The 25,147-nt window shown below is 42.3% G+C and overlaps 2 long non-coding RNA genes across 2 annotated transcripts in view; one reads left to right on the top strand and one right to left on the bottom strand.

The window, feature by feature from the left end:
• Window positions 1-1,915: 1,915 nt before the first annotated feature.
• On the bottom strand, window positions 1,916-23,931 carry LOC148149171 (uncharacterized). The gene is made up of 4 exons (XR_015758187.1): window positions 23,843-23,931; window positions 21,251-21,458; window positions 12,431-12,526; window positions 1,916-3,951 (listed from the first exon to the last, which is right to left on the bottom strand). It is a non-coding gene; the product is annotated as an uncharacterized LOC148149171 (long non-coding RNA).
• LOC122554563 (uncharacterized) overlaps window positions 23,381-25,147 on the top strand; it is a 41,212-nt gene continuing 39,445 nt past the window's right edge. The window contains exon 1 of the long non-coding RNA XR_006313026.2: window positions 23,381-23,728. This is a non-coding gene — a long non-coding RNA (uncharacterized LOC122554563). The remainder of the gene's footprint in view (window positions 23,729-25,147) is intronic.

Genomic DNA, 25,147 nt, shown 5'->3' with positions numbered 1-25,147 from the left:
GAACAGGTAAATGCAGAACTTGACTTCCAGAGAAAAATTGCACAAAGGGTTGCACGATTAAACTTATGGAAATTAAATTTAGAATTCACTGCGGGAAATTCTTTACAGAAATAGGGGCCAACATGTGGACTGGATTTTCATGGAGGATATTGGAGGCAAACATCCTGGATTGTTTCAGTTAGTGGAGGGATTGTTTGTTTTATTTTGGCTGACGCACCAACATGGGTTGGGTGATACTCTTCTCCATCTATCCAGCTTGATGTTGCACAGCAATACATGAGCAGGATATAAGTGGAACACCTAAGATGCTTGCCCTGGGGGTAAAATCCCTTGTAAGTGTTTTGATACCTTTCTCCTCATTCCTTTCCCAACTACTGCCTCTCCCAACCCCTTTCCCATTGCTGTTCAATTGAAGTGGTGGAGAATCTAACCTCTAGACATTTCCACGAAATGCTCAAAAATGTGCCTTGCTTTAGGCTCTAATGTCTGAGTGGGACCCTTCAGTGTGTCACAATAATTAAAATTTCAAACCCAGTTCGGAAAGGAAATGTAAGGTTAGCTCTATAGCAAGTGGGCAAACATTATGAATGTTCTAGATATTTCTTTCCACCCTTTGACGCAGCAATGCACTGCTATTCAAAGGGAGCAGTCTTGCTTTTAACACAGTATGTCCGTTTCTTTCTTTGTTTCAACTCCCACACACTAAATATGTGGGAGTTGATGGTTATGAGTGACAGTGAGTAATCTTATGGCTACATAGTATAACGAGAGTGGTATTGTCAGATCTCTTTGAGCAGCTTTTTCCACCATATAGAGTATACTCAGTTCTTACAAACATTTGAGATCAGAGGGGAAAAATTTGACTTTCAAAAGTGTGCCTTTATCCACAATCATTAAAATAACTAGCTTACTTTTCATGTAAATAATAGGCAGATTTGTAATGTTTTTAAGACAAACCTTGCCTTTGTCTCAGGAGAATATTCTTGAAACTCCCTCTTGTGTGGTACGACTGTAAGGTGTCAGAAGTAATGATGATTTATATTGTTTTTAGATAATAGATGTTTCTAAGGTCACATAAAACACTGTTATATTCTGTACTGTGTTCTGCGATTCTATTGTGAGCAACATTCAATAAAATATACTAGTTAAAATAAAGACTCAATATAGGATAATGTTTTGTAAAACTTTCATTATATGTAAATTATTCTGTGATGAACAGGTACATGTTATAGAGCTTCTGTCTGGCATACAATTAAATCAAGTCAATAGTGCAAAGACCTCTGGCATTTTAAAATTATCCCCAGCAGTTTAAAAACCATGGTGGATAGAAATGGTTTAGAAAGGAGTGTTTAAAACAGCTCATTTCCTAACCCTGACTCTGAACCTAATTAAATAAGTGTTTCCATTGTATTGAAGGTTTTATTTGAGTAGGTGGTTGACCAACTTGCTCTGGACAGATGGGTCTGCTTTTATAATAAACCAGAAGTCACACGGTGCCTGGTTATAATCCAACAGGTTTATTTGACTATACAAGCATTCAAAGCACTGCTCCACTTCACCTGACGAAGGAGCACTGCTCTGGAAGCTTGTGATGTCAAATAAACCTGTTGGATTATGACCTGGTGTCGTGTGACTTCTGACTTTGTCCACCCCAGTCCAACACCAGCACCTCCACATCTTGGTTATAATGTGTGGATGGTACTCAATTCCTCAGATTTTAGCAACAATTTAAATTTAGCACTGGCCAACCAGATATGCCAGTGTCCTGGGAATACAGGCAAAAGCAGATGGATCCAGAGGGTAAATATTTTAAAGCACTGCTTGTGGAGTGTTCCCCCATTTCCTTGAATGAATATTCTGCTGCAATCAATTGCAACCTCCTACCCTTTTTGAATTTCTTTGCCTGATCTCTGTCTTCACTGAATTGCTAATCCAGCATCCTCACTAATCCATGATTGGCTGCAGTCATCCCCAAAGCTTTCTGATTGAACATTTTACTATCGGTGCTTTCAACCAGCAGCCAGCTCGCCTGACTGACCCGCAGTCTCATAATCGTAAAGAGGCCTTTGCTTTGAATTTGGCAAAACCTCTATACTCACAAAACACACCCTTTTTTGGCACTCCACTCAGCAAGGTATTTGTTGTTCTCTTGTAGAGAACCATCTGAAATGCCTTGGGTGAATTAACTGCCATCAACGCATCTTGTTAGTATTAACCTAAGGTTGGGTTCCTGTGGTGGTATGAGTGATGTGGGTTATGGTGAGATCTTGCTCGGCCTTATGGCGAGAATCTCTCCAAACAACCTGATTCAATTCACATGTAGCCAAAATTCAATCCTTAAATTATAGATACCAAATGGGGAAAGATGCCTAAATGAAGATCTTAGAAGATAGGTGCAGCTTTGATAAACAGTATATGCTATTAAATTGTACTACTCATGATGTTACGTCTAATAGTATATGATTGTTTCTTATGTAACATTGGGTTGAACCTAAGTTTATATCCATCTTTCTGTTAATTATGTAGGCTTAATACAAGAATACCAATTTAGAGAGACTGCAAAACACTGGTTAGCACCATTCAGGAACAGTCCTTTATGTCCTGAGGGGCAATGTGTTAGTTAAACCTTTCAGCTACTAAGTGCCTTATCCAACACTGCCCAATCCACAAACACGTCTCACTCTGCCTTCCTCATTTCCTGTAAATCCTGGCGCCACGTAATCTAACAGAACACATGGAGACCACTCAACCCATCAACCCTATACTGGCTTTCTGATAAAGCTCTCTGAGTAATTGGTCTCTGCTACTCTTTTCTATAGCCCTGCAATTTAATTCCTTTCAAGAATGCATCCAGTTTTACTTTCAAAGTTATTGTTGAATCTACTTCCACTGCCCTTTCAAGCAATGTATTCCATACAATAGCAATTAGACATGTTTTTAAAAAAGTCTCCTATCTCCCTTCTGTTCCTTAGCCAACATTCTTAAAATGGTGTTCTTTTGTTATCAACATTTCTTATTTGCAAATCATTGGCAATTTTGAACATTTCCACTTAACATCCCTTAACCTTTTCTAAGAAGAAGAAATGCATATTGACCTTGTCATATTCTTATAGTTTCTTTATAAGCTAAAGGCTACTCAAGTATGATGCAGTTGATACATCTCGCTGATATGATGAATCAGTCAGATTGTTCACATCTGAAATTATTTTTTATGGAACAGTCGAACGCTTGATTTTATTTCACAGTTTTCCAAAACTTGCTCAAACAAAGTAAGTTGAAGCTTATCAGGATTGAAGAAATAGATTGCAGGCACTGTTATTACTTGCTCATGTATTTCATTCAGGTCTTGTGGATGTCATTTTATAGTTTACCACAGACGAGCAGTGTGTTAATTCAGCCCATGTAAATAGGATAAGCTTCATTCTGTAGGGATGGTAATCCCCTGCTTGAGGTGGTGAGATTAATATTGAGCATGAGAAGTTAATTGAGTGAGAATTCAAATGTCAGATTCTTGCCATTGTGATAAATCTCTGAAATGAGATGGCGAGATGATCTTCCTGCTGTCAGGTGGCGAGAAGCCTATGTGCATGTGTTTGCATCTCATCAATAGTACAACTCACCAGAAATAGCTTCCCCTTCCCAATTAATTTTTGCACAATCAACATAGCCGATACTTCAGAAACGTGACTGCATAAACCAACTTTGTACTTTGGCCTCCAGTCAATGGTTATCTTTAATGGTGACATGAATAGACAGGAGATTCTGTGGTCGCTAATGAGACTTTTCGATAGAGAACAAAACAAGAACGTAACGATGGTTTGTTGCCTTCCGGGTGTCAGGGTCAGGGATGTCTTGGATCGAGTCCACAGGATTCTTTAAGGGTAGGATGAGCATCCAGAAGTCGTGGTACACATCAGTACTAATGACATAGCAAGAAAAATGGATGATGACCTGAAAAGTGAATAGAGGGAGTTAGCTTGGAAGCTAAAAGGCAGGACGAGCAGAATAATAATCTCAGGATTGCTACCTGTGCCAGGGGCTAGAGACGCTAGGAACAGAGCGAGTGCAGTTGAACACGTAGCTGCAGAGCTGGTGTAGGAGGGAGAGCTTCAGATATATTGATTATTGGGATACCTTCTGGGGAAGGTGGGACCTGTACAAGGAGGACCGATTGCATCTAAACTGGAGGGGCATCAATACCCCGGATATGGGAGGTTTGCGAGAGCTCTTCTGGAGGGTTTAAACTAGTTTGTTTGAGGGGGGTGAACAAGAGCTAGGGGTAGCTGGTGAACAGGCAGACACAGTGTGCAGAGAGTCTGTGAGGATAGATAGACAGTTGATAGGGAAACGTTACAGTCAGCTAGATGGCTAGAAGTATGTCTATTTTAACGCAAGAAGTGTCAGGCATAAGGATGATGAACTTAGAGCATGGATCAGAACTTGGGGTTGCGATGCTGTGGCCATTACGGAGACTTGGATATCATAGGGACATGGATGGTTGTTGGATGCTCCAGGGTTAGCTGTTTCAAAAAGAGTAGGGAGGGAGGTAAAAGAGTTGGGGGAGTGGCATTGCTAATCAGGGATAGTATAACTGCTGCAGAAAGGGAGGTCGTTGAGGAGGGTTTGTTTGAAGAGTCAGAATGGGTGGAAGTCAGAAATAGGAAAGGAGCAGTCACTTTATTGGGGGGTTTCCATAGACTCTCCAATAACAACAGAGACATAGAGGAGCAGATTGGGAGGCAGATTTTGGAAATGTGCAGAAGTAACAGGGTTGTTGTCATGGGTGACTTCAATTTCCCTAATATTGATTGGAACCACCTTAGTACAAATAGTTTGGATGGAGCAGATTTTATCAGGTGTGTCCAGGAAGAATTCCTGACTCAGTATGTAGATAGGCCGACTAGAGGGGCGGTCATATTGGATTTGGTGCTTGGCAACAAATCAGGTCAGGTGTCAGATCTCTCAGTAGGAGGGCATTTCGGTCATAGTGATCAGAACTTCCTGACCTTTACTTTCCCATAACATCTGGTCCTTTCCGTCTCCGTGAGTATTGTATTTAATTGGGGGAGGTGGAATTGCAATGCTATGAACAGGAATTGTGGAGCTTAAATTTGGAGCAGATTTTCTCAGGGAAATGCATGACAGAAATGTGGAGGTTGTTTGGGGAACACTTGCTGTGAGTGCTGAGTAGGTTTGTCCCACTGAGGCAAGGAATGATGGTAGGGTGAAGGAACGTTGGATGACAAAGGATGTGGGACATCTAGTCAAGAGGAAGAAGGAAGCTTACTTAAGGTTGAGGAAGCAAGGATCAGACAGGGCTCTAGAGGGTTACAAGGTAGCTATGAAGGAACTGAAGATGGACTTAAGAGAGCAAGGAGAAAGCATGAAAAAGCCTTAGCAGGTAGGATTAAGGAAAATCCCAAGGCATTCTACACTTATATGAGGAACAAAAGGATGGCTTGGACAGGTTGATATTAAGAAGGAGGATGTGCTCGAACCTTTGAAAAACATGAGGATAGATATGTCTCCTGGGACAAATGGGATACACCCAAAGTTACTGTGGGAAGTGAGGGAAGAGATTTCTGCGCCTTTGGTGATGATCTTTGCATCCTCACTGTCCACTGGAGTAGTACCAGATGATTAGAGAGTGGCAAATGTTATTCCTTGTTCAAGAAAGGGAATAAGGATAACCCTGGGAATTACAGACCAGTCAGTCTTACGTCGGTGGTGGGCAAATTACTGGAGAGGATTCTGAGAGGCAGGATTTATGAATACTTGAAAATGCATAGCTTGATTAGAGATAGTTGGCATTGCTTTGTGAGGAGAGTTGACGTTTTAGACATAAGCCCTTCCTCAGGAATGAGGCTTGTGGGCTAACGGGGCCTGAGAGAGAAATGGGATGGAGGTGGGATGGGGGGGAGGTAGCTGGGAATGTGACAGGTAAATGAAGGTGCGGGAGAAGGTGATAGATCAGAGAAGAGGGTGGAGAGATAGGTGGGAAGGAAGATGGACAGGTAGGACTGTTCAAGAGGGCGGTGTTGAGTTGGGAGGTTGGGACTGGATACAGTTGGGAGAGGGTAAATGGGGAAACTGGTGAAATCCGCATTGACCCCGTGTAGTTGAAGTGTCCCATCTTGAGATTTTGTTGCACCACCTTACATGAGGTCCGGTTAATTAATGGGAATGGGATGGGGCAATGTTAGACCAGACGGTGACCCAGAAAGAGTAAATGTCTCCAAACCTCTACAACGTTGGTGGCTTGGAGTGGTCTTTTCAAGAATCACAACAATGCTGAATTACACAGAACACATTCTGCTTGGGATCCTGACAAGGTGTGAGACCAACCTCTGATAGGACATAACCCTGCGTTTCATGGGGAAGATTGTCAGGGTTAAAGCATCCCTTACAGAATCCCTGACAGTGGATAAAGCACAGCAGAGGTTAGCCCAACAGTTTTTCTTGTGTGGGAACTGCTGCAGGAGACAATGGAGATACTTCACCTTGTCCCCTTTGAGTGGGTAATCAGACAGCCAAAGCATTCAGCTTTCTGCAGGTTCAGGGTGTGAGAAATTGTACATATATAGTAATCAGAGCACCCCATCATAAACCAGCAATCTTTCGCAACAGAAAAGAATTCCATTCCCTCAATTCTCAAATCATTGTGACTAAATCTAACATAAATCTACGATATCTAGACCAGTCAATCTACTGGTCTAGGTCTCGTAGATTTATGTTAGATATTCAGGGAGCTGTCTCTTACATCCTGGATCAACCTCTTTCAAAGGCCTTTGTCCCCTTCACAGGAGAAAAGGAATACCCCTCCATTTAGCTCTGTACTTATCGTAGATGGAGATGTGATTTGGCCCTTGGCCACCCTCACAATATTAAATATCACAGCTTTGAGACCTTCAGAAGTGTGAGGGAATGCCCCGTCCCCACCCCCCACCCCAGATCCAATGAAGACACTGCCATCGCCTCCAGAAGGTATATGTGCAGGGTCCACAATTCAAATACCTGGACCTGGCTCTTGCCATAGACCTGACCATGACCCTGTGTTCCTGAGATTTATTTGCAGTGCCTTGATTCTATATATATGCATGATTTCCTGATGGATAGTAATCCACTTAGCTGAGTACGAGAGAGGTTCCAAGATATGCAATTGAAATGCAGCGCATCCTTTTATTAGTTGAAAATGCTCACATCTTTTACTTTCTGGTGGGATAATAAGACTACAACAGAGATTAGAACTGTGCAAGTGAATATACATTTCCAAAAGTGCAAATTATGTGCAATAATTGACCAGCCAAGCCAGAGATATGACCTTTGAAGGTTACTCTCTTGCTAGTGCAGGCCTGACATCTCCAGCTGGGGTGGAGCGAGCCTGCTGACTGATTGGAAATTTTGATGTGTATCCTTTTGGCCTCGAGGGCCTTGGCCTGCTCAGATTGTCCGTCATAGAAACTCCTTGACCTCAGTTGTTGGAGGCAAAGTGATTGCTGGCAGAGAGAAGGTGAATGGGCAGGTTGCCTCAGGAAGGCTCTGGGAAGAAGTTTCCAATGTAGCCAGCATGATAGTCATCCTCTCTGTGAATGCCTATTGCACACCTTGGCTTTGTGAGCTAAAAGGGTCCTTGGAGTGGATGCCTCAGTGCTCCACCCTTTCACATTGCAATTGGTATTGAGCACCCATGGCGAGAGTGAGAAAGTGCAGGTCTGAATGCATGTCCCAGCAGCCTGGTCTCCCAGGCAGCCACCAGCCTTTCCATTAAAGACAGCAAGAAGCTCACATGAGGGAGCGGCCAGCAGCAATAATGCAGATGGACTTGCCAACCCTCCATACCTGCTTGATGTTTCCCTGCCCCACTCGGCACAGGTTGACCAGGCAGCACGGCAAGTACAGAGGCACACCTTTCTGCATGAGGCTGAACAGGTGCTTGTTCTCCAAGTGTCAGAGATCTCCGATGTTTCTTCCAACACTGGGTGCAGACATGTGTTAATGGTGTACTCTGTAAATTGTGTCACCCAGCTGGAATATGCAGAGAGGAGATTGTCTTTATTCTAATGGTTGGTGCAAGTGGATGTCCTGCTGCTGTATCCTCTGATAAGTGGTGCTGGTGCAGATAGGGCTCACACTATAGCCTGTGGCACTGGGCCCAATGCTAGTTATTGAGGAAAACATTACCAGGTGAAGATGCAGAATAGCTGTGCAGCCCAATATGTTTGCCATTGTGCTCATCCAGGAAGATCAAAGTTTTCTCATTGGTATTTGGCCAATTCATGTCTCTTCATCACCACAGTGAAGATTCTCGTCTTCAGCCATCTTAAATGCTCCATCCTCAAAGGAGAGTTGGATGAAGAACTTTATATATGGTACCCTGTCCCATTGCACATCTTGGCCATTTTGTCATGGTTGTCTAGTTGCCTTTGAGAAGGTGGTGATGAGCAGCTGCCTTTAATCCCTGTGGTCTATTTGGTGAAATTTGATCCACAATACTGTTGTGAGGAAGGAAGTTTCAGATTTTGATCCAATGACTGAAAGAACAGGGACATTGTTCCAAGTCAGGATGGTGAGTGGCTCAGAGAGGAACTTGCAGATAGTGGTGTTTCCATGTCCTGTCCTTGTCCTTCTAGATGGTAGTGGCTGTGGGTTTGGAAGGTTCTGTCTAAGGATCTTTGGTGAATTTCAGCAGTCCATATTGCAGATAGTACACACTGCTGTTACTGAGCGTTGGTGAGGTAGAGAGTGAATATTTGTGGCATGTGGTGCCAATCAAGTGAACTGCTTTGTCCTCAGTGATGTCAAGCTTGTTAAATGTTGGTGGAGATGTTTCCACCTGGGCAAGTGGGAAGTATTGAATCATAATCCTGACTTGTGCCTTGTATGTGATGGTCAGGATTTCAGAAGTCAGGAAGTGAGTTACTCATTGTATTAACCCTAACCTCTGACCTGCTCTTTTAGCCACAGTTTTCATAAAGCCATTTCTGGTCAGTGGTAACCCCCAGGATCTTGATAGTGGGTGATTCAGTGATGGTAATGCTATTGAATGTCAAGAGGTAATGGTTAGATTTTCTCTTGTTGGAGATGGCTATTGCCTGTCCTCATATGGCGTGAATGTAATTGCCACTTTGCCTGGAAATGTGTCCTGCTCTTGTTGCATTTGAACATGGACTGCTTCAGTATCTGAGGAATTGCAGGTAGATAGGATAGTGGAGAAGGCATTTGATTTGCTTTCCTTTATTGGTCAGAGCATTGAGTATAAGAGTCGGGAGGTCATGTTGCGGCTATACAAGACATTGGATAATCCACTTTTGGAATACAGTATACACTTCTGGTCCCCTTCCTATTGGAAGGATGTTGTGAAACTTGAAAGGGTTCAGAAAAGGTGTACAAGGATTTTGTCAGGGTTGGAGGATTTGAGCTATCGGGAGAAGCTGAATAGACTGGGGCTGTTTTCCCTGGAGTGTCAGAGGCTGAGGGGTGACCTCATAGAGTTTTATAAAATCATGAGGGGCATTGATAAGTTAAATAGACAAGGCCTTTTCCCTGGGGTGGGGGAGTTCAGAACTGGAGGGTATAGGTTTAGGGTGAGAGGGGAAAAATTTAAAAGGGAACTTTATCATGCAAAGGAATGAAATGATTCCTGATGAAGAGCTTATGCCCAAAACATCAATTCTCCTTCTCCTTGGATGCTGCCTGACCTGAGCTTCTCCAGCATCACACTCTCGACTCTGATCTTCAGCATCTGCAGTCCTCACTTTCTCCTACATGATATACCTAGTTGCATTCATAGTTAACTGTAACTACAAGTTGTAGTCTAAGCTGTTAATAAATGTGACTGGGCTTTGCAAGTATACTGAGTCCATGCCATTGAATTTGTGTTATTTACTTATAACACAAAGTTGCACAACTCATGTAAGCCACTGAGTGCACATAATGTATGTGATACTGAGTCTTGGGTTGTGACTCAGATAGTAGGATTGTGCAGAAAATCGAACCCTACTTGTCAATGCATATACCAAAAGTGTCTCACTTAATCACCAAAATAATCAGTTGTTTCTCTTTATTACAGCTATCTATATCAAAAGATAATTTCACCAGGTTTTCTTCAGTTAACTAAAAAATAACTTGTTATTAGAAAGACACTTGTGCTTTAAATTTAAAAAAGTTGCTAAATTCTCTCCTGAATGTTTTCATCTGTCTTGCATAAAACAAAAAAAACCGTGTGAGTTAACAATTACATGAATTTTATTTTTAGAAACAAAGTTAAAAGTGAAACTAAAATTAAAGAGTTGGATGTTTGAAAGATGCTTCCAAATGTTGCTGGTGTTCTCGATCTAACCATCTTCAGCAGTTTTTTTGGTGACCTTTTCATCAAGGTAACTTCAGAAGTTGGAGATGTTTGCTGATGATTTTGTGCTGTTCTGTACTTGTTGGAACTCCTTGGATAATGAAGCAATCCATGTCTGGATTGCAGCCAGACCTGAGCACCATTCAGGCTGTTGTTGTTAAGTCACAAAGTGACATTAGTGCTACATGATTGCCAGGCAATACCACACCCAACAATAAAAAATCAAAACATTTCACCTTGACATTCATTGCATTTCAATCAGTGAATACATCACCAAACATCCTGTGGGTTATCAGTGATCAGATGTTTAACTAGACCAGCTTTATAAAGACTGTTATTTTCAGAACAGGTCAGACGCTTGGAATCCTCAATTAACTAACCTTCTGAATCTTTAGTGTCTGTCCTCTATCTGAAAGACACAAGTCAGGAGTGTGATAGAATATTCTGCACTTGTCTGGATGGGTACAGCTCAAATAACATCCAAGAAGTTCAACATCATTCAGGACAAAGCAGCCTACTTGCTTTGCACCCTAGCCACCACTTTCAGTATTTACTGCCTTCATCACTGATGCCCAATAGCAATAGTATGTGACAACTATGAGATACTTTGAAGCAACTTGCAAAGGTTCTTTTGACAGCACCTCCCAAACTCAAGACCATTATTAATTAGAAGACAATGGGTGTCTTGGTGGATGGATGTTCCCCTCCTTGCCACAAGCTTTCCTTCACTGTCACTGGGTCAATACCATGGGACTCCCCAACAGCTCATCGGGCTGCTCAACAGTTCAAGGGGGCAAATTGCCACTACTTCCTCAAGGACAATTGGAGATGAGCAATGAACGCCCGCAGTCCACAAATGAAACAAGTACACAGTTATTCTCAGGAACTGGTTCAGATCTGAATTCTGACAGTGAACGAATACATCCCTAAAATATTAACCAGCCTCCAGGATGCACCCTTAAACTCTCATAGCAATGGGATAATTCACACTCAATCTGCATGTGTCACTTTGGGCCATTGCTAAACTCATCAAGGCCATTTCCTAAAGTAGGCTTCTTGCACATGTAAAGTTACAGGCCAAACAGTCCTTTAAGTAGTCTTTGGGAAAATATATTTTTGATGGGCTGGTTTGAATTACTCATGATTCTTCAGCCGCCTGCTTACATAGATTAGGATTCGAACATTCCAATAACTTTTTCCATAGTCCCTTCCCCTTCTTTTACTCCCACTCGTTTTTTTCTATGTAAAATCTCCATATCCCCAACTCCCCCACCACTTCCACAAATTTCCCGGGACCTACTACCTTGCAGATGCCAGTGTCTTTGTTGCCTTCAATGCACAGTTACTTTTTGGAGGATCCACCAGTTACTCAGTTATTCATGGATTATCGCTGAAGTTCGAGGGCCCAATTTTTGATCAGTCTCAGACACCCATTTTGAGACAGGTCTGTGCATCTTCATTTTCGTTGTCGTGATTGTTCCCTCTGACTTGACATTCCTGATGCTCGCTCACTTGTTAAAAGTAAAATATGAACCACTGCAATATTGACAACTCAGCATCATCCAAAAACACTTCTCAAAATGCCACAGCAGTATGTAAGTACTGAGATGGTAAAGAAACATGCATACCACTGATAAAACAATCTAGCACAATGTCACTCCTGCCAGGAATTGCTATTAGAATGCGTACATGCTTCAGTTGTGTCTATTTTCAAAATCACTGTGTACTACAAAGGTATTTGACAGAGCCCTGGCCTTTAAAACTCGATGAATATCCATGGCGATAGCAAACATATGGCTTCCGCTGTGCGCACACTGTGTAGATATGCTTCAGGCAATGCAATAAAATTGCACTCTGTCAGCAAAGTTCAATACAGTTGGGTGGGGCAACATCAACATGGAGTGTCTCTGCCCTATTTAATTGTGGAAAGGTACATGATAATAGAAGACACATCATTACATTGACGAAATGAAAATAATTTGATCTTGATGAAGCAACAACATTGATGAGCCTCCACTGAACCTTATAAAAATAACAGGACATCAATCGGGATATATTGCACTGTGAAACAGGTGTACTTACTAATGAAAGGTGGCCATCTCAGCAGGACGCAGGTTTGTTTTCTGCAAAAGGATTGTGTTGATAATAATGATATAGCCAAGAGGGATATCTTGTGTTCTGTGGAGATCAAAGCAAATAAAAAAAACTTAAGGGGATTAAAATTGGATAAAACGGTAGCAGGGAACACAGTAATTCATGCTGATTCAATTCAAAGCAGATAGCAGATCAAATTCAGACAGCATGCTTATACAAATGATCTAGCCAGTGCTATTGTGGCTTGGACCCCTCAGATGCAGACAATATTATAAATGCTAGCACCACTGAATATTAGCCTTCATTGCTTAAAACTGAAGTGCATTGTGGCTAGGACAGTTCAAATCATTGCAATGTTCAGCATGCAAATGTCTGCATAGGTTGGAGCTCCAAGGGCACCCATTGCTCATGCTAATTTTTTTGTGTAAGAAGGACACCAGTGAGGAAATATCCGAAACACAAAAGGGATTGACCAAAATGTTGGAAAACTTACAAATTGCTGAAAATTTGATGCTGGAAGTCTGAAAACAAGATGCTGAAAATACTAACAACATCTATGGAGCAAGAAACAGAAATGAACTTTTGAGTCAAAAACATTTGCAACAGACAGTTCAAAGAATTCAAAGGCCCCATATCTCATTTCATCATACACGGCTCCAGATGGGAGCAGAAAGCCGCAAATGGAGGATCATCGACTCTGTGAAAGCCACTCTTTGGTCTACCCAAAATTTGTTGGTCTTCCAGAGCAAAGAGTTGAAAAGGGTGGCATTGGAAAAGCACGGACAGCATCCGAGGAGCAGGAGAGTCGACGTTTCAGCCATAAGCCCTTCATTCCTGTGCTTTTCCAGCACCACCCTTTTCAACTCTGGCTTCTACAGCATCTGCAATGCTCACGTTCTCCTCTTCCAGAGCAAGGAGTTGACCTTGACCAACTTCTGCATACTGGCACATTCCAAGGTCCAGGACTAATCGCTGAGTGATGTGATTAAAGCTTGAGGCAGCTGCTGTCAAGCCATAGTGGGTAAAGACCACCATCTAAGGTGGTCAAAGTTAAATGGCGGTCCGTTCAGTTATCAGACCCTCCCGAAGCCTCAAATACATGTAAATGTAATCTTGTACAGGTAAGAAATGCCTTTGATTTGTTTGCTAGTGCATCAAACTCCAATATTTGTTTGTTTCTTCGTATGCTATTGTACAGAACCAAACTGCTTCAGTGACTTATGTACGTAAATTGAGATATTTTTCTGAATAATGTATATTTTTGAAAATAAGAAAAAAAAAATCTTTGAAGTGAGTGGGCTAAAATATGGCAACTTGGGGTCAGTGTGGGAATTAGTGTGAGATCTAAGAAACACTGATCCAAGCATTTTCTAAATGTTGGGAACTATGGAACAGCAGAGAGATTTATTGGTCCAAGTGCAGAAATTATTAGAAGGCACAAAAACATAATTAAAAAGGCTTGATGGAATATATGTCTCCATCTCAAAGAGGCTAGAATAGAAAGCAGTGGAAACTTTGCTACGGAAATAATAAACTTTAGTTAGATTTTTAAAAATTGTTTTTGCTCCAGAGGCTTTTGCCTTGTTTTCATTGCCAGTCTCGAAAGGGGATCTGTACTTGTCATTCACCTGGCCAGAGCTGACCAAAAGCAGAGTGCGGAATGAGAAGTGATGGGGATGGTGGAAGAAGTGGTTGCAGGGAACCGCGATCCCTGTCATTTGAAATATTTCTTGTTTTATAGGGCTAAAAGATCAGCCCCACCCTCACTTCATGTTTACCTATGAGTATGTGAAATTTTAAGGTCCTTCCCGACTCCTTTCGTTACATCATAAAGCAAGTACAAGGGCATTGCAAAGTTTCTGAACTCCTGTTTTTGACACTGTCCAGACAAAATCCACCCACTTAACTGTAAATAATATTTCTAACAAAATATTCAAAACAGGATCTAACATTTCAGGCATTTAGCCTTGGGATAATGACGAATGAAAGCTGCACAGAAGCCAAGGCCCCCTTTCTACGGTCCGAGTTGTTGTATTCTGGTAAGTGTTTAAAGCTTTTCAGTGGTTTAGTGTTTATGTGTGAATAAATTGGTGATTGTGTAGAGTTTAGAGAGTCAGTGGGTGGGTGGAGAGAGGATTAAGCAAGTTCTCTTATGGGAGCTATTTCAATTCGATTGGATCAAGGAAAGTTGGAGTGGGATAGACAGTTTGGTTTGGTGAAGTGATTTGGGGTGGAATGGTAAAAGCTGGTCAGGTTGGGTTGGGGGGAATGGGTGTCATGAGGAGAGACAGAGAATTGGAGGGGAGGTCAGAGGGGGTCAGGTGCTGGGGGCTAGTCAGGTCACATCATGGAGAAAAGGATTCGTTGGGAAGGGAGATGCTTGAGAAGGTGAGAGTTGGGAATCTTAGCCATTGTGAAAGGCAAGTTGGGTCTGATTAATGGGAGCTGAAAATGACCCCATGGCTCAACACTTCAACTTCCCCTCCCACTCCACCAAGGACATGCAGGCCCTTGGACTCCTCCATCGCCAGACCATAGCAACACGACGGCTGGAGGAAGAGCACCTCATCTTCAGCCTAGAAACCCTCCAACCACAAGGGATGAACTCAGATTTCTCCAGTTTCCTCACTTCCCCTCACCCCACCTTGTCTCAGTCCCAACTCTCGAATTCAGCACCACCTTCCTAACCTGCAATCTTCTTCCTGACCTCTCCGCCCCCACCCCCACTTCGGCCTATCACCCTCACCTTATCACCCTTACCTTTACCTCCTTCCACCTATCGCATTTCCAACGCCCCTCCCCCAGGTCCCTCCTCCTTACCTTTTATCTTAGCCTGCTTGGCACACTTTCCTCATTCCTGAAGAAGGGCTCATGCCCGAAACGTCGATTCTCCTGCTCCTTGGATGCTGCCTGACCTGCTGCGCTTTTCCAGCAACACATTTTCAGCTCTGATCTCCAGCATCTGCAGTCCTCACTTTCTCCTGATTAATGGGAGGGCTACGATTGGAATTTGGAGGTGAGTCAGTTGGTAGGTTGAGAGGAAAGTTGTGGGGGTTCATCATGTTAGGCTGAGGGGTGTTGGGAGGTTCAAGGGGCATATGGGAGATGTAGGTTATACGTCACTCAAGAGTTACCCAAGGATTCTTCTATGTAACCTGGGTAATCATTGACGTAAGTACATTGTAACTGTCTGACGTCTCCATCAACTTACTCAGGAAGTTCTGGCTGGGACAGAGGATTAGCCATTGGAAGTTCAAAATCATGGACAACTCCTGGTCAGTATTTCAGGGCTTTCACGAGACTCTATCACACACCTTGGGTGGCCAGTTTGATCTCTGGTAATCTATGCCATTGTCACATTGTCATAGACTGTTACATTGTCATTAATTGTCTTTCTCCTTAATTTCTGAGTTTCCTCTCAAACATTAAATGTGAGGTCTGGGTGGGATGCAGTTCAGAGGATTGGTGTGGACTCGATGGGCTGAATGATCTGCTTCTACACTGTAGGATTCTGCCACAGGAACTGTGAAGTCTGTTTTGTGGTCTTTACAACCCAGTTTTGAGATAATATTTCTTTAGCGAGTCTGGCCTTTGCTGTTCAGTTGTCTTTCTCAGGAAGCTTCCAGTGATTTGTAAGAAGTATAGAATAATGGATTCACTTAGTAACAGTCTCTTATTTATCAATTAAAAAGTACCAGTTCTCAACAACTGCAGGAAAAGTAACTGGCTTTTCTTTTTTAAATGTAAACAGCTGTTTACAGCAGTGAACAGGCAGCTTCTGCTGAGAACAATAGCACACCCTTCTATGTCTGTGTCTCTGTACCTTGTTTCCAGTTCAAACCTACTCAGTCAGCTGAGAACCAATCAGCTTTACTTGCAAATAGCTCCTCGGCTCATGATTACAGGGACCCACAGCCACAAAAGAACAGAGATTGTAACAGATGTTGAATTCCTTGCTCTGTAATTATGCAGCCATCCTGGTAAATCCCTGTTTTTTTTAAAACAGAACAGTTCTTTCTCATTTCAGTCCACAGGTTTTAAAGACACACACAAAAAAAACATGGTCCTTACACCTTCAACAATTTGCTTTGGAGCTGATGAAGTTTATGACTTGCAGCTTTCTGCCAGGTCACTTTACACACAGTGACAACCTTGTATCTCATTCATCTGTGCAGGAATGGTTTTGTCCTGACATAGATAACTGTATTTTATCACCCTTGGCTTGTTTTCTTAGTATTCACTCACTTTTGTGCTTATGTGGAAGCTGCCAGCCTCTGTCTATTTCACCTTGCTTTCTGAATGCACGCTGACTTGAGCACCGAGCGACAGGTCACCAATCTTGGGGTTTAGCTTGTGGTTTTGCGCAGGTGGAGAGGCAAGCAGCTTATGATGATGAAGAGCAGTGAACAGTCAATCTTGTCTTATGACACATATCTCATGAAAGCACTGGACCTTTAATATAGCTAGATGACATCTCAACATGTGATCTTCTCATATAAAAGGTCTCCCATTTTGCTTTCTATGCTGTCAGTTGGTCAGTGAGTTAGCTAGTTAGTTAAGCAGTCAATCAGTTAGCTAGCCAGGTAACTACATATATAATGTAAAGTAACAAAGTAAACACAGAAGCCAGACTACAGGTAAGTCTGGGATGTCTTATTAGTGTACATGATTAGTTGTGAATATAATTCCACATATCTGTCTCTACAAGAACTTGAGTCACTGTTGAATGTGTTACATGGGCTAGCATTATAGAAAACCACATTTTACCAGTTGCCAGTCAGCCAATGGGCTTGTCTGATTACAGGAGATGGTATTGGCCATGCTCATTCCTACAAGTCAAGTGCAAGCAGTCTGAAGATTTTGTTCAGACATCAACCTGGTGGCTGGCTAAGTTTTCCTACAATTTGACAGAGGGTAGTACCTGACAGGGGTTTGCGACGTGAACTATGGTGAAATGTGGGGTTGCATCGTGTGAGAAGTCTGGTGAGGTACATCTCCACATAAGGACAATTTCACCCCCTGGCTGACTTGATGTTCCTCACATCCACTCTCATGCCTCTTTCCCTTAACCCTGATCCCCTTACTAATCATGAATCTATTTGTCTCAGTCTGATATATATTCAAGGACCTGTCTCCATGCTGTACTTGGCAAAGCGTTCCAACGATTCATCATCTTCTGAGAGAAGCAATTCCTCCACCTCTCTGTCTTAAATTGGCATTCTTTATTCTAAGGCCATGCCCTCTGGTCCTAGAACTCTCCCATGAGGGGAAACATCCCCTCACCATTTACCCTGACAAGCTCTTGAAGAAACCTATATGTTTCATCGCAAACACTTCTGATTTTTCTAAATTCCAATGAAGAGAGTACCAACCAGTTTATGCACATAGTTCTTCAATACCAGCGATCATCCTAGTGAACCTTCTCTAACTGCCTCCAATGAAATAATATCCTTCTGTAGATAAGGGGACCAAAACTGCTCACAGTGCTCCAGGTGTGGTCTCACCAGCACCTTGTACAGGTGCAGTAAGACTTCCCTACTGCTTTACTCCAATCTCCTTGAAATAAGGGCCAACATTCAGCCTTCCTGATTACCTGCTGCATTTGCCTGCTAGCTTTCTGTGTTTCGTGTACAAGAATCCCCCAAGTCTCTTTGTGTTACAGCTTCCTGCAATCTTTTTCCATTTAAATAATATTCTGTTCTTTTGCTTTCCCTTTCAAAATGAACAACTTCACATTTTCTCACATTATACTCTATTTACCAGCTTTTTGCCTATTTACATAATCTATCACTATTTCTCTGTAATCTCTTTTTATCCCTCTCACAACATGCATATCTGCCTATTTTGGTGTCACCAACAAATCTGGCTACAGTACATTTATTTCCTTCCTCCAAATGTCCACTTGTTCCTCCTGAAAAGCTGCTCTTGCTTCCCCAGTTCCTCAGCACTTTGCCTGAGGTAGTAGCCTCCAGGGGTGGCTACTGTCAATAAACCACCCTCCATATGCCACCACGCCCTCCAAAGCTGTTTGACATCCCCATACACCTTGTCATCCCTCCCATTACCATCATTGCATCTACCTCTCCAAAATACCTGTTATTCTCTTCCACCACCAACATCCCCCCCTACCCCACTCTCGCCAACTGCCTTGACACCTCCATCCCTATGGACAGCAATCGCCCAGTTGCCACCATGCTTGCACCCTCCTTAATGAACGATGAACCCATCCCATGACTGTATTTGCCTCAGGCACTGAGGTAGCCCTCACAAGTCCTCTCATCTGATTCTACCGCAAAGCCTGCAATAGCCCCACATCACTCCACCCCTGCACAGTTCTGCCCTTGCTTTCATAGGACGTGGGGAACAGGGGTTTGCTGTGAAAAGCTGAGGATGAGAGTTGTGCTCAGAATTCAAAAGATAGAACGAGCTAATTGGGCTGATACTTTTTTTCTCTGTGTCCTTTTATGTTTTTACAATCATAATGAGATTAGAACAGGTGGCCACATTCAACCTAAAACGTTTCACCATTCAGCAAGAACATCAAGGTGCTTATTACAAGAGCTGAATGACCTTTAGATAGTGAGAAATCAAACAATACAAACTGATGGACTTAATAGTCTAATGCTTGCTCTAAGAAAATTGAATAGGCACAATAAAAGGCACCCAACCTGCTGCCATTAAGCATAACAAAGAAAACTCATTCCCACTCACAATTGACTCTCTAAACTGCAGGAACATCACATTTAATGACAAGAACTATTTCTCTTGTACTTTTGAAATACTATGTACAAAAATCAGCAACTCTTCATTTACTGAATGGATCTCCATTTTCGAAAAGTGCCCACCTTTTCATTTATGCGATTTAAGAGTGAAAAGAAAAGAGACTCTTTCATATCCTTGAATCTGAAGAAAGGAATCAATAAGAAATATAGCTTCACATGTTGTGGAAAATTGGACTTTCATCTCTTTTATTGATTCAGTGATTATGGAATTTGTTGTTCTGTTGTCAGGTTTGCAGGATCATAAGGTCATTTAGAAATCCATTTGACCCACTTTGTTCATCCAGCCAAAGTGACCCTAAAATGGCCCCTCCTTTGAAATGGGTAATATTGTTTGAAATGATTCCAGGATATTTGATAGCCGCCTCCTATCAGACCATCCTTTCCATGTACTGGCCACTTTGTGTGAAGGACAACTTCCTGAAATTAGCCATAAACCTACTTTTCACTAGTTAATCCAAAAGATCCAAAACAATGAAACAGCATATAAAACAATAATTGCTGCTCCTGGAATTTGAGGAAATCACCTCCAAACCTAAAATACCTCAAAAAGGGAACAGCTCTTACAACCACATTTTTTTTCCCGTCCTCCATTTTGGATTACCCAGAATCCTCTTAAGTTTAGTTTAGGGTGAGAGGGGAAAGATATAAAAAGGTCTCAAGGGGCAACCTGTTCATGCACAGGGTGGTGCATGTATGGAATGAGTTACCAGAGGAAGTGGTGGAGGCTAGTACAATTGCAGCATTTAAAAGACATTTGGATGGGTACATGAATAAGAAGGGTTTAGAAGGATATGGGACTCGATTGGGTGTGGATATCTGATCTGGCATTGATGAGTTGGACTGAAGGGTCTGTTTCCATGCTTTATTTCTCCATGACTTTATGACTGTAATCCCTTTTTCTAGTTTTGTTGTTTAACTTAGGTATTAGCCTATAATTAGCCATTCTATTTCCTTAACTACCTTGGCTATGTCTTTAAAAAAAAACCTCATGGGTGTCCTCTGTCAATCTGTTTGATTTCCCCAATGACCCTCAGAGCCATTAAGATTAAAAAAAATTGCAGATGCTAAAAATCTGAAATAAAAGCGAAGTGCTTGGGAAGAGTTTTCCTGGACTTGAAGCATTAACTCTGTTTCACCAGAGATGCTGCCGGATCTGCTGAGCTTTTCCAGCACTTTGTGTTTTTGTTTTAGATCCTCAAAGCCAACTTCTGACAACTGTTTCCTCCTCAATGCTTCTGCCACCAGCACAATTAGAATCCCTAATCCCTCACAATATTTGTTTCGCTGCAGAGGAATATAAACAGTTTACGGAATTGGGCAAAGAATTGGCTATGGTTGAGTTGGTTGGGCCTATACTTAATGGAATTTCGAAGAACAGGAGGCCACCTATTGAAAGATATAGAATTCTGAGGAGAATTGACAGCTTGTTTCCCCTTGTGGCAGAGTCTAGGACCAGAGGGCCTAATCTCAGAATCAGGGGTTGCACAATTAGGACAGAGATGAGGAGGAATTTCTTCTCTCAGAAGGTAGGGAATCTGTGGAATTCTTTATCGCAGAGGGTTGTAGAGGCTCAGTTAATTATATTCAAAGTGGAGATAGACAAATTTTTAATCAGTAAAGGAATCAAGGGTTACTGGGAAATTGGAGTTAAGAGTTATTAGATCAGCTGTGATCTCATTGAACAGTGGAGCAGAATTGAAGGGCTGAATGAACTTCTGCTCCTACATCATATGGTCTTATAATGTCTCCAATAGACCAACTTGCTCTCAGCGCAGTTTGGTCCACAGCCTTGTGCTGTGGATATCTCTCATAAACAGGCCTGCTGGTGGGGCACCTGCAAGAAAACATTGTAAAGCTGTCCAGCAGGTTAAACAAATTATTAGGCCCAGGGATCCAGCCTGAAAAACATCCCCTCACCCATGCCCAACACTGAAAGAACCTCTGGGCTAAAGTTCAGGCCTTCAATTTCTCCACTCTTGCCTCATTTCCAAGTCCCGTGACATGAGCTATCAGCCTCATCACCAACCTGTTTCCATCATTTGAATAATTCCACTGTGTCTTCATTATGAGAATTGGATCCAGGTGTTCCGTGATCTGATCAGAGCGGCCTAGAGTCTGGCGACCACTTCTCCTGGCTTTTATCCAAATGTATAGGAAGCATCTTCAAAATGCTGTTTGTTTATTGTTGTTCTCTAGACTTGAGATCTCTCTGAGATTTCTCCTTCGCCTGTGCGCTGTTTCAACACAATTCATGGTATGAATTTACAAAGCTGATCTTTTTTTTTCTATGTGCAGTCATTTATATTTGTCTGACTTTATATCCATTGCTGCAAAATTTATGGATTATAGCTTTATAAATGCACAACAATCAACCAAATCTTCCGATCTGGGTCCTACTTCTGAACCAGAGCAGACACAAGTTTGTCTCAACAGGAGTTTTTTGGCAGAGAAAAGAACCTTTCCAGCTTAAGCAGTCCAGTCTAGCCCAGCAATCTACTTGTGCTGCAGCAAACTGCATGGGAATTGAAACTACACACCGTTTGATGGCAGGAGCTGCTGTATTCCATGGTCTAAAGGTCCTGAAGCCCATTTGACAGCTACTGAGAGAAGGTAAGTGTATAAAGTCAGTGAGGGATCGGGCTTCCAAATGGTGGAGGGTGAGCCTGCCAAGTGGATGATGGGTACAGGTGCCAGATAGGTACATCACATATGAGATGGGTGTAGGCTTTCAGCATAAGAGTCCTGATGAAGAGCCTCTGCTCAAACTGTTGACTCTCCTGCTCCTCGGATGTTGCCTGACCAGCTGTGCTTTTACAGCAACACACTTTTTGACTCTGATCTCCAGCATCTGCAGTCCTAGTTCTCTCTAGGTTGTGTGGGGCCTGGGTCAGTGGCCGTGGCGCATGGGGAAAGTTGGCAAGTGTCAGCTGTGTTTCTAAAGTGCCTGAGCGAGAGGGAGGGGTGAAGGCATTGGTGAGTTTAGATGGAGACCAATTTAATTGAAGCAAATGTTAATCCCTGTAACATTTCCTCGGTAACTATTAAGCTAAGATTTTTAGAATCTCCTAAACTCTCTGAGTTTAATGCAGTGAGGAGCTGTTCTTTGGCAGATTCCAGATGTTGTGTAATTTCCCCGTTGGAGATGTCACTGCCTTGGCAATCCCAGCGGAGTCAGCATAGGGACTCGAGTCAATGCTTAACTCTAGCCTATGCTTCTGAGTACCTTCAATCAGAAGATCTGGGCCAACCTTTGCTCATGTGTTGCTTAATAGGGAGAAAGTCAAACATTATAACATCCAGTGAATTTTGAACTTCAGAAATTGACTAATGTTGTAAATATTTACCCATGTTTGCAGGAATTTTGTGCAAATATTAATACATTCCATACACTCGTTCCAATATGAACAAACTTTCAGAATTCCTAAGTGAATATACCAAAAGCTACTGAGGTTCTGCCACTACTATTCAGATGGAGTCAGAGTTGAAAAGTGTGACGCTGGAAAGGCACAGCCGGTCAGGCAGCATCAGAAACGCAGGAAAGTTGACGCTTCAAGCATATGCTCTTCCTAAACCCATTCCTGATAAAGGGCTTACGCGCGGAGTGTTGACTCTCCTGCTCCTCAGATGCTGGGGTCTAGATTAGAGTAGTGCTGGAAAAGCACAGCAGTTCAGCAACATCCGAGGAGCAGGAAAATTGACATTTCGGGCAAAAGCCCTTCATCAGGAATACAGGCAGAGAGCCTGAAGGGTGTTCCTCAGATGCTGCCTGACCTGTTGTGCTTTTCCAGCGCCATACTTTTCGACTCTGATTTCTCCAGCATTTGCGATCCTCACTCTCTCTCAGAAGGTGAAGTCAGTCAGTGTCTCAAGGGAAAACATTACAGAGGGAAAATGACTTTTTTCACACTACACAACAGTTTATTGGTAAATCAACAAACACAGAGCAACAAAGAAACTTGTAGACTCTCTGGGATTCCCTTGCAGAATGCTAAAAGGCTGAAGGTCGTAATTTGCAAGCTCCCAAGTGTAAATATATATGAGGAAATAGAAATTGCCAGCTTGTGACAATTGCAGGGGATATTTGCATTGCTCTGCAGAAACAGTTTACCCATTTTAAAAATGTAGTTCTCGGTTTTCAGCTTGGCATTGCTGCAGATTTGAGCAGCAGTTTTTCCACTATTTGCACACTGGGCCAGCACAGCGAGAACACAGATTAATGATCACCTCCAGACAGCAGCGTATCATCAATACAGCTCATTATCATTTTACAGAAGAACTTTGCGTCAGTCGCCAGTAGTCGGGTTACGGTAACTGATGGCCCACCTCTAGAGTTTTCAACAGCCAAGAGATTTCAAGTCGGTCCCTGATGCGCTTTAATTCAAAACAGGCAAAGGTTTGCGAGGGAGCGCGGTGTGAATTCTGAGATAAAAACACACTGGCTTCGCCACAGTACGGTGCAGAACAACTGAGCCGATCTTTTCACAGCTGCTGCCGTAATCCCAAGGTAAAGGTACATCTCAAATATTGAACCAGTCAATTTACCCAATTGGGGCTTTCTAGCAAGTCTGGGATAGCAGCAGGGTGTTCAATAGTTGAGCTACTGAGACTAATGACTCACCTTAAATTTCTCCTTCTTTCTGATGGTTACTTGCTTCTGACAAGATTAACAACCCAAGACACACACACAAAAAGGAAATACTGATCTAGTTTCAATAAATTGAGCGATTACTATTGTTCTTGTATTTAATGGAATGCCAATAAAGAAAATACGTGTACTACGTTATTACATATTTATATATGCTTCCCAATCCAGCAACCATGCATTACTTATTCATATCCTGTCATCTTACTGTTCATGCAATGGTTTGCAAGGTCATGGAAGTATAAACTGATTTGACAGCATTGGGAAGGCATTGTACAATTAATGAAAGCACCTTGAGGTCCCAGTGACAGGAAGGCTATTGGTGTGCAGATCTGACATGTGGGGTTCACATTAGGCACTTAATTCTTTGCATAACATGGATTGATAAGGTAGTTATAACTGATGTTGTGTTCAGAGGTTGTAACTTTTTTATTATGAATAGGGTAATCAACTTTAACTGCTTTCTTTTTTAAAAAAACTGTCATTGCGTTTGGTACTGGTTTGAAGGGGGTTAAAATACCAGGACAGTTTGCATAATCTTAACTGACAGTTGTGAGAATCTATATTAAATGGTGATTAATTTCCAATATTTAAGATGATTAAAGGAGCTAATGGGTTAGATAAAGAGAAAGCATTTATTCTGATAGAATGTCCAGAATAGGGAGGCACAACGTTAAAATATGAGCAAGCTTATTCAGAGTCATGACAGGAAGTAATCTTTCACATAAAGGGTATCCCCTCCAAAAGGCAGTTAATTAAATTGAAAATTCCAAACTTGGGTTTGGTAGATTTTTATTCAGCAAAGGTATTAGGAAATTTGGAGTTATTTTGATCAAGGTGTTATGACGCAGCTGTGGAGTGGGTTGGACTTGAACTCAGCCTTCCTGGCCTAAAGACACTACCACTACACTACAAATACGTTCAATGAAGAAATCTGGAGATGATTTCCGATCAACGTGTTCAGATGCTTTTACATATCTCTGGAACAGGTGGGACTTAAACCCAGGCCTCCTGACTCAGAGGTAAAGGCACTACCACTGCACCACACGAGATTGCTCTATTAGTGCGGCACGGTGGCTCAATGGTTAGCATGACTGCCTCACAGCGCCAGGGACCTGGGTTCAATTCCACCCTCAAGCAACTGTCTGTGTGGAGTGTGCACATTCTCCCCGTGTCCACGTGGGTTTCCTCTGGGTGGTCCAGTTTCCTCCCACAGTCCAAAGATGTGCGGAATTGCCCTGTAGTGTCCAGGGAGGTGCAGATGAGGTGAATTAGCCAAGG

Source organism: Chiloscyllium plagiosum, unplaced genomic scaffold, assembly GCF_037043375.1.
Source record: "Chiloscyllium plagiosum isolate Xiang-an unplaced genomic scaffold, Cpla_swu_hap1 HiC_scaffold_9, whole genome shotgun sequence".
Classification (NCBI taxonomy): Eukaryota; Metazoa; Chordata; class Chondrichthyes; order Orectolobiformes; family Hemiscylliidae; genus Chiloscyllium; species Chiloscyllium plagiosum.
The sequence above is the reverse complement of the archived record's forward strand: the minus strand, read 5'-3'. Positions and strand labels throughout refer to the sequence as shown.